Source organism: Ischnura elegans, chromosome 7, assembly GCF_921293095.1.
Source record: "Ischnura elegans chromosome 7, ioIscEleg1.1, whole genome shotgun sequence".
NCBI classification, from domain to species: Eukaryota; Metazoa; Arthropoda; class Insecta; order Odonata; family Coenagrionidae; genus Ischnura; species Ischnura elegans.
In genome coordinates, this window is record NC_060252.1 from 60585566 (window position 1) to 60595560 (window position 9995).

Here is a 9995-nt window from a genome sequence, read left to right on the forward strand (position 1 = left end):
CGTACACAAAGAGAATAGAGGCTATTACTTTTTTGTGCCGGATCAGATGAAAAAGGATGGAATGATACGAGAAAGGGATGAAATAATGGTTGGATGATGAAAGGTTATAAAAGGATAGGGTGGCAATCCCTTTCATTACGAGTTTGAACTTTTCTCTCCTTCTCCCGCTTGAGAACTGAAGGAAATCAAATCCATCAAAGTTGGAACGGATCGCGAAAGTTAAGTAAAAACTAGTTTCCCTACGCTCCGCAGTAAAAGTCAAATACAACGGGTAGGTTTTCCGAAGGCGCTGTCTTCGGTAATCCTTCTTTCATACCGTTATTCTTTGAGCCGCTCGTATTTTTCGGGAAATAAAGTCCAAGTAAAAAAGTATCTCCTCTTCCACAATGTCCAGTATTTCGTCGTTCCTCTTCCTCTCCGAGCATTTGAACATTCTACATTCGTCTTCACATCCAGATCTCTAACGACCCAAGACTTTTCTTGTTGTCTTCCCTCATTTTCAATGCTTTCGCAACGTAGGGTGCTACTCTCCATAAGATACTCTTCACTATCTTTTTCTTAACACCTACCCACTCATAAACGCCAGTTGTGCTAACGAATTTCCTCCCCCGATGCCATCACTGAGGTTTCCGTTTCATCAAATGAGCTGCCCGAATATGTAGACAGTTTCGTCTACTTAAATTTGTTGCAACATAATTCATGCTTGATTTCACATATTTGACTTGCAATTCCTCATAAAAACGTTTGTATTTGGTATTTGTGCTTTATTTTTACACCGCTTCCTGCTAAATCATTTAGATAATCCTAAACAATCACATCATAATGAACACCCTAGTGGGAGTACATAGAAGAGAAACCCTACGTACACGCTAATTATTATTAATATACCTCGCTGACCCTGACCTAAACAATTTTCAGTTGAAGGGTAAAAATGTAGACAATTCCTAAGTCACATTATGTTTGAATTTCATTCCTCTCAAAGGAGTCCAAGATCTATTTTAGTGTAGGTACATGAAGCATGAAAAATGGTCTCGTTCGCCATTTTATAAAATTGCCGATTGTAAACATTAAGAAACAAATAAATTAACAAATTTAAAAGACCATTTTTCACTTTTCAATCAGTCGCCTTTTTGTCGAGATATTTAAGGCGAAAAATCTATTTTCTTGACCCTTTTGTAGATGTGCTAATGATGCCAATAACTTGAAGGTCACCGCGTTTCCTACTACCATCTACTCTTAGACCTTGTTCAAGGGCGTCAAGGGTATCATTTCTTTCGCACTCTTGTGATCGCTTCCTTCTCTAAATAAGCGGCTCTTTCAGAACGATGTATGACGCTGAACCATAATTACATCACTAACTAATGAAAACAAGGGCGAAAACTTTCGCATTTTATTGGACCATGATAAAATGCCTAAGTCAAGGTTTTTGTTTTCGTCGAAAAATATCTTTCTCTCTTATGAATAGAACTCTTGTGATCAAATTGTGTTATGGGGTCCCAGTGGATAACGCAATTCAATATATAATTTCTAAATTCATACTTTTTCTGGAGATTTGAGTGAAATGTGGTGCCATTTGTATTAAGCTATCGTATTTTGACTGGAATCGCGGTATTATTTCTCAATAAACTCAGAACTGTAGAATGGTGACCAAACCTCGTATTCTTTTTTCCATATAAATTTTCCATTAGGCACTTCAACTTCGAATTTTGAGACAGAAAAATGTACAACTTTTTTAGTATAAGGAATATTTCGAAGACCTGAATAGTTTTTTAATTTTCGGCATATTTTTACTCCACTATTTAAAATATATAAAAAGCAACTACGACAGCGAATTGGGGATGATACATTTTTTATTTCTTGCTTAGTTATCAGTCGATATGATTTATTTATAAAACGGTAGCTAACAGTTCTCCCGCTGAAATTATCCTTACTTCTAGCTTGAATTACCAAACCAAGTTAGTTAAACACTCCAGAAGTCCACAGAACCACTCCGCGAATAAATAGACGAACAATATGTTAACATTAAAGATCTACCGCAGTAAGATACTCCAACAAATTTCTATACCTAATTTGGGTTATTTTCAAAAACTCGACTCAATGCCTGCATCACGGTTAACAATTTCTTTAATTTTTTCCCCTCCATCATATCCCAGGCTGTTAGAACAGACGGTAGTTCATTCAGATTAGTTTCCATATAATATCACGTTCCGCAAATTCAAAATCAGCAATATGCTGCCTTCCATACGCTTTCCCATTAAAGTAGTTATTTATATGGTATCTAAGCTACTTGGGCCAGGAAAAATCAATTCTCGGTACGTGTTTATAATTTAAGATAAATATTGTTCCTCTTGGAACAAATACTCCTTTCAATCGCGTATTAAGCTAGTTTCTACAGGTCATCAAAATAGCTTCTTTTCACAGATTCTCCTTCATGATTTATTAATGATAGATGACTTCCTCTAACCCCAGTACAGAGGTGGACACATGGATGAACCTCAATTTTCAAGCGGTGTTATAAAAACTAAAAAAAAACTATCCACCGAAAAGCAAGTTTACTAGCGTACCTTCCTTTTCCTATTTCCTGCGAGTACCTACTGAAAAAGACATAATTACCTTTTTTTGCAATTACTTTCCATCTCATATATGTATGATCACAGAGAAGTAGAGAATTGAATTTCATGCAAATTGAAATAAATCTACCACTCTAAGAATCTCTAAAAAATCTAGAGAAATGGCGTTAATTGTTTAGTGAGATAGAAATAAGCGCTATTAATGGAACTGGGAAAGAGAGTACCACATGATGCAGTCATAAAATTAGTTTTGTACATCCTTTTTCCTCTCTCCTTTAGCCTTCCACATTCCTTGACTCTAAATGTAGAAGAGTTGTATCATAAAAGGCCTTCTGCAATTTTTTCCACATTTTTGCTTCCAAGTCCCGGCCATTCTTTTTAATTTTATCTTTTCTATGGATCGATAAGCCGGTACGTCTCGGATGAGGTCCCTGCGAATACATGTTTTCCTATTATCCTAGAGTACCTCTTGAAAGTCCGTCTAGAAAGAAAACTAGGAATCCCTTAGGCTGGTATACTTCCTTGACAAAACGAGTTTTATTCCACGAACTCTTTTCATTACCTAAGCACATTAAATAATTGCCTCTGAGTTTCTCCGATTATGCCACAATGTTTCCCATTCAAAAGTATACATTACTACGCATATTCAAAAGACGCCTGGTATTTCTGAATTATTCTTAAATTAAAATAATTGTCATTTCTTTATTAGTAAATAATTGGTCAATAGTTACCCAACTAAGAAATTATCACATCCATAGATTACTTATAATGAAGAGGTGGGCTTAATCAGCCAATTATTTTATTTGAAAAAATTACATAGGAAAATAATACCGTTAATTTTAGGGAAATTAATAAAAAAACTCTGAGGAAATATACGAGCGGTAAATTGTAGAAACGAGTACATTTTCTTAGGAATAATTTTTTGTAGGTACCACTATGAAGCACATATATGCATTTTCAAAAATATTCAGTCGCATTTTGAGATTCTGTATAACCACTCATTATTGTATATAGCCTTACATCCGTGTACCTTTATAAAGTTGTGTGATTATATCATTGCTTCCGCACTATCTCTTGTGAAAATTCCCCTGCAAAAAATATTTTTTTACGCTCTTCTTCGAGATAACGGACATACATTTTGGACGTAAGAATCAGTGGTGAATTCTATTCAAAAATCTTATACACTAACGAATGGAAATCCATTAGTAGGTAATCATCATTCATACATCTGCCAATGAGAATCATTCCAGCAGTACTACAGTGGCCAGATTTAAGGAAATTTTGCCGTTAGTTGGTAAAAAGGTGTATAAAAATAGAAATTGGCACAATTAATTTCTCTAAGGTCCGATTATATATAACATAAGTATGCGTAACAATTTGAGCAACGCTTGAAAAGCTACATAAGAACAAAATAAATCCATTACGTTGAAGCTAATATGATAAGACAGAAAAGTTGCATATAACATTTCATCGAAGTACTATACCCAATGGAAATAAAATTTGTCCTACATAAAATAAAACCAAAGTTTTTAAGAAGAGTGAAGACATTTTGATTGAAATCAATGGGCAGTGAATCTTAAATCCCTTCATGACTGGTCTTAGGCTGAGTGAAACTGAATTCCAAACTACCTAGGTGTTCCAACTACTCTCACTCTATTTAACAAATTAAAATGAATGACTGTATCTAAGGATTATTAAAAGCATTTTTCCATTCGAAAATTGTAATATTTGAAAATGTGAAGGAAATAAATGAAGTAGAAGCGTAGTAATGAACACGTATGCCAAGATGTAATAGGTAGTCCGGAGTAAAATAATTCTACCTCATTTGCCCGACGAAGGTATAAAATTCTCCAACTAAAATCACCACTAAAAAATACTAGTGATGAGGAAATTGGAGCGTAGGATAACAGCGTTTGTAAAAGGCAGATACAATGCATAGTCTTCTGGTTATGCTATGTGCCAAGGCTTCAAAAACTAATAAAATTGGAGATGAGTGGAAGGAAAGCAGATAACGGTCTTTATGCTTGTAATATAGAGACAAAATGGTCAACCCTACAGCTTAAACCCCGGCCATAAAAACTGTAATATGGTAAATGTGAGTAAACCTCCAATGATGCCATCACCTCATGAACGAAAGAAGGAAGAAATACATTCAGTGCTCTTATGACTGACTATTATCGGTTTCAAGATACGCCCTTAGGAAGGATAAGGCTTTTATAAGGCGACCCATTTTGCTAAAATTGCACGCCGTTAACTTTATGACGGATAATTTAAGACATGGAAAAAGACGATACCTCTCCGAATAGTATTTTATTCCAGGAATAGTGACACAAAAGACACATTCACCTACTAGGATAAGTAAAACTGCCACACGTTTGAAAAGCGAAAAAACGCCGTTCTATTCGATATCATTTTTAAGCTCAAAATTATGAAAACTGGATACATGCATGGAATCAGTCAATATAACAGCCAAAATAATAGTTAATATGATAAATATATGCTATCTCCGTTAAAGGTAAAGCATGCTTATTATTGGCTCTGAAATGCACTCTGAAAGTTTAAAAGATTCAACTGTGGTTACTTACCTCGATTTTATATCACTAATAATTTCCTTTTTAATGTGTAATGTTTTTGGGTAAGTCGTTGCAAAAGCTAATAGTATGTCGTTTTAAATAGACAAATAGTTTCCCAGAAGAAGTATCACTTTCCGGTGTCTAAACGATGAACTAATGGATAGATAAGGAATAGATAGTGAAAAGGAGTTACTTTCAAATAGATCTTTGTGTAAAACTATAAATTTCAAATACAAAACCTATCTTAAGAGTAGAAACAAAGTTAGAATTCATAAAACAAAATTTTGTGAAATGCGAGATTCCTTTTTTCTCTTACTTAAGATGCCGAAATCGGTACTCAATTAGAAACATTGTATAACTTGTAAACTGCCGCATTTATTACAGAAAGAAGAATATTTCGCATTAATTTTTTTAGAAGACCGAAAGACTGGGAATTAAAAATAGATCAAAACATGTATAAATTAAAAACAAGCTATTATCAAGTTTTTGAGAAAAAAGTTACACTGTAGCTGCCTTCATTTCAAATTCTAAATTTTCATTTTCTTGACCTTTAGCGACGAATGTGATTTTATTTAATTTTATATTTCCCCTCCATATTCTCCTCTTTCGCTGGCGGAAAGACGCCAGAGACTAACTATAAATGTGCCTATGTACACATAGTTCATTAATCTGAAGGAATTTTCCCTAATTTTATTCAAAAGGCTGAAAAGATTTATGCCGAAAATTTTATTCCTTCCAACGCGCGTTCCAGAATTCATGTTTTCCTCATTTATAAATAAAGGTTGTCCAAATTCCTTACGCTTTTTCTCAACAATGCCATGAGTTTTACTAATATTCGAGGTTCCAAACATCTGAACGACTACACTTTGTCACGCTCGTTTTGATCCTTTGAATAACCTGAAGCAAAACTCTCGAAAGTGCGAGTAGGACCAGGGAAGGATTTTTTTCCGTGCCCTGAATATATGGAATTTACTTACCTATTCTAAACTAACCTTCAAGCTGTATCACAGAATGAATGAAGGAGCACTCCCCACTCATTAATTATGAGCAATTCAGCATTGAAGTGCGGTAACAGATGTACATTATCCAAGCTCACTAATACTGGACAATTAGAATATTTATATGCCTCATTAAAACACTTTCTATCTCAAATGCAAAATGCTCTACTTCTATCCATTAGCAGTTAGTGTACCAACATGTATCAATTACCTGTCTATATCAATCCAACCTTGGCTGCCTTGCCTTTTCATTTATTTATGAGCATGTTCATGGAAAAATACTGCTACCTTATATAATGACGAGAGATCCTTTACTAAAGAGGGAATTTTAAGAGGTACTTTCACTGTAAAATTATTTTACTTTTTACTCAATTGAAGTAGGTATTTTATTAAATAAAAGTATTCATATCTCATCTAGAATATCTCTCCCCGCCCACCATGCCTAGTAGCGAATGGTACCATAGATATTCTATGAAATTTCTCCATGCATAAAAAGTGTTATCAATATGAGTGCATTGTAAAAAATTAATATAGCATAAAAATTAGCTAATTACTCTTCAAAATTTATCATTAAATGTGACATGAAGATGACTTGTCATTATGAGTTCCGGGTCGTAAATAAATATTTGAAGCTTGCGTGCACTTATCTTTTTCCATTTAAAGTAAACCAGACTGTATTTTAAATTAATGCATTGCTAATATTTCGCCATAAAGACTATGTAATTTTCAATCACAATTAACTTGAAAGTGTTCAATGCACATTAAGAGATATCTAGATGCATTTATTTTGATTAATAATAGTAATAATATAATGAATTATATTATTATTCAAAAGGTAAATAAATATATGAGAAAATACTATTATTCCACTACTATCAACCGTGACGAAAACCGTGGGTCTTTAATAAGCATTTTAAAATGCGTTTTGTACGATTTTTATCCTTTTCCATAAGAAGTAAACCAGATTATATTTTATATTCCTATATCGTTAAATTTTGGGCAATCATACGAGGATTCTCACATTATGAGATGATTATTTTAACTCTTCTCCGAAGTAGTAAAGCAGAAAGCCCAAGTAAAGGTGACGGGTGAAATTGAAAAAAGTGATTACAGGTAAAACGGCATGATATTTCGACTGGTAAAATTCTTCATAAAGATTCCTTCCTGTTAAAAAAAAAATTGTAATTAAGAGGAAAATATTTGTCAATTTCATAACTTTCCAATTATTCATCGAAATTCAAATATGCTAATGCAAATATTGATAATAAATGTAAATTGCTTTTCTCCCATTTTCGCGTCACGGATAATTTGAATACAGATCAAAATGCGCGCTAAATAACGACGTAAATCAATCTTTAATCAATTCTTTGGAACGGAATGAAGCCTTCATTTTGCAGCCCCCATGCTACGTTACATTTGCGAGTAGTATTAACATGGTGTGGTGAGCGACTCACGCGGTAACAACAGAAAGCATTTTGTAGGCGACAGAGAGAAGTTCGTTCACAGGGGCTTCGGGAGGGTATTTCATCCGCACTGGTCACGCTAGTGATTCACCGTCGACCGTACGGCGAGAGGTTAGATGGCACGACGAATGTGTTATAGTAGCGCCGGGGTATCCTTTGTGCTCCCGGGACATTTTGTAACACGGGGGAGGGGGGCGTAAATATGTCCCGATGCAGCCACAGGTGCGTCGGATGAGAAATGAAACGAGCCACCCGTGGCAAATGCGTGAGCAACAGGCATCTAGGATTGGGCGAGTAATTTGTCGAAATTCTATGATAGGGTAACCCTAATGCATACAGAGGATGAAGATAGCTCCGAAGATGACTTTAAATAACTCAGAATACATAGATAGCAAATAATATAAAATTGGAGGAAAAATACGGAAAAATCGGAGGTGGATACGGATAAAAACTATCTCTCTCTCTTCCTTGGCACTACAGCCCGGTATGGGCTTTGGCCTCCCTCAAGACGCCTGCCCATTCTTTCCTGTTCTGCACTTTCTCCCACCATCTGACAATCCTCATAGCCTTTATGTCTTCTTCCACATCCAGCATCCATCTTTTCCTCGGTCTTCCTCTTTTTCTCTTTCCATCCATATTTCCATGTAGAATCTTCTTAGGCATCCTTTCTTCACTCATTCTTTTTACATTACCTAGCAAAGCTAGCCGTTGGTTCTTCACAAACCTCACTATGTCTTCGCCTCGGATAATATTTTCTATTTCCTTGTTTGTTCTTATCCTCCAAGTTACCCCATCTGTCACGGGACCATATATCCTTCGCAAAACCTTCCGTTCAAATATCCGCAGAGCTTGCTTGTTTCCAGCGGAGATGCTCCACGTTTCTGCTCCATATATCACGACCGGTCTGATAAGTGTCTTATAGATCTTGAATTTCATCTCCTTAGGTATGAATGAGTTGAGAATGAGTTGACTTCAGGAGCTTAATATTTGCAAAGTAAGCCCTATTTCCAGCCATTATCCTCTTGTTGATCTCTTCTGTCATTGAGTTCTTACAGTTTAAATTAGTACCGAGGTAGCTGAAATATTTTACATTTTCAAAGTTGTACTGCCCAAATGTAATAATTAAAAATAAATGGATAAAATTATAGTTCTAGCAAACAGTTGGTATTTCACTGCACAAAATGAGTGGTATATTATCCATATTTTGTACCATTTTCATCATACAAATAGTATCATTAGACTAGGTAATTAGCAATGGTAATTCAGGAATCTGGATGGCGTGGTGCGATGCGCGGTTCAGGGGAATTCCTTTACATGGCAATATTTTTTAATTTCACCGCCGTTTACGCGGCAATTTTTCGCATATTATATATTACACATGCCATAGTCTGCTAGAAAAATATTTCAGATTGCAGCGGAATATCTTCACTAGTCATCGGTGGGTACAGGTAAGTTAAAACGGTGAACGAACCTAAGCCACCTTTGAACTTCGCATTTGTCTAGCACTGCCATCCTTAAGAGTCCAAAATAAATGTTGCAATAAATACTTGTAATTTAGGAATATATGCTGCGCATTTCTTGTACGAGAAACCGAAGAAATATGAAGGACGAGGTGGCCGAGTGGTTAAGGCGTTGGACTGCTAATCCAATGTGCTCTGCACGCGTGGGTTCGAATCCCATCCTCGTCGGTTTTTTTGCCGGCCTCGGTGGCGGCGGGGTAACGTTCTCGCCTGTCAAACAAGAGGTCGCGGGTTCGAGTCCCGCCTGGGTAGGTTTCCCCGGTCCTGGGCATGGTCGTTTGTGTACGTTTACTTGTTACATTTGTTGAACACCCCGGTGTAAAATGGCCAATAAGAGCTGTATCCGGTGGATTGAGAATAAAATAAAAAAAAAAAAAAAAAAATGTTTTTGGTTTTACATTCTTTCAAGGTTTTCTATTACACCATTAATTCATTGTATTGTGATACACGTTGAAACAGCCAATTAAATGATATTGGTGAACGAGCATATCGATGAAACAGAATTACATAATTTTTATTCATTTACTTTTTATTACACCGTCTAAAACAGCGCTATTTGCCCTTTATATAAAGATTTGGCAACGATTAACGTGCAAGAACACCCAGGTCCTTGAGTCTTATGTAGAACCTGAACTAGGGACTCGAACTCGCAACCCTCAGTTTAAAACGCGATGCCTCTACACCGCCACTTCAGCGGCCAACAAATGTAAGAGCTGCTAATGGAAACAATATATAATAGTGTTTCAGTTTTCTTGGGCGGATTGTACAAACTAATTATTGAGCGGTTTTAAACCGGGTTAACATCTCTACGATTAGTTGAATAAGAAGTAAAAAAATGGAAAACTATGGAAAGTTTAAACCGGAGTAAGAC

General features: G+C 35.7%; 1 non-coding gene across 1 annotated transcript; it reads left to right on the forward strand.

Annotated features, from left to right (window-relative positions):
* Positions 1 to 9210: 9210 nt before the first annotated feature.
* On the forward strand, positions 9211 to 9292 carry Trnas-gcu. Its single transcript has one exon. It is a non-coding gene; the product is annotated as a tRNA-Ser (tRNA).
* Positions 9293 to 9995: the final 703 nt, after the last annotated feature.